The sequence below is a fragment of the Oncorhynchus keta genome, unplaced genomic scaffold (assembly GCF_023373465.1).
Source record: "Oncorhynchus keta strain PuntledgeMale-10-30-2019 unplaced genomic scaffold, Oket_V2 Un_scaffold_1014_pilon_pilon, whole genome shotgun sequence".
Classification (NCBI taxonomy): Eukaryota; Metazoa; Chordata; class Actinopteri; order Salmoniformes; family Salmonidae; genus Oncorhynchus; species Oncorhynchus keta.
This window is the reverse complement of record NW_026290754.1, coordinates 185,193-186,002: the sequence shown is the minus strand read 5'-3', so window position 1 is coordinate 186,002 and position 810 is coordinate 185,193.

The window sequence follows — 810 nt, the reverse complement described above, 5'->3', positions numbered from 1 at the left end:
GCAATACATAGACACTCCCCGCAATACATAGACACCCCGCAATACATAGACTCCCCGCAATACATAGACTCCCCGCAATACATAGACTCCCCGCAATACATAGAGACTCCCCAATACATAGACTCCCCGCAATACATAGACTCCCCGCAATACATAGACTCCCCGCAATACATAGAGACTCCCCGCAATACATAGAGACTCCCCGCAATACATAGAGACTCCCCGCAATACATAGAGACTCCCATAGAGACTCCCCGCCCATAGCAATACATAGAGACTCCCCGCAATACATAGACTCCCCGCAATACATAGAGACTCCCCGCAATACATAGAGACTCCCCGCAATACATAGAGACTCCCGCAATACATAGAGACTCCCCGCAATACATAGACACTCCCCACAATACATAGAGACTCCCCGCAATACATAGACTCCCCCGCAATACATAGACTCCCCGCAATACATAGAGACTCCCCGCAATACATAGACTCCCCGCAATACATAGAGACTCCCCGCAATACATAGAGACTCCCCGCAATACATATAGACTCCCCGCAATACATAGACTCCCCGCAATACATAGAGACTCCCCGCAATACATTGACTCCCCAATTGGGCAAAAGACCTTCCCCTCTGCGACCCAGAAACCAAGTGGTCAAGGAGCCTTTCAATACGTTAATCGAAGGAGGCTGTGGCCCCTCCCATTACAGACTTCCACAGAAGATGCACCAGAGTCTCCTCGCAACAGGAAGTGACACACCCCCTTCTGTTTTTTCTAAGGAGAAAAGCAAGCGTTTAAACTACACGCT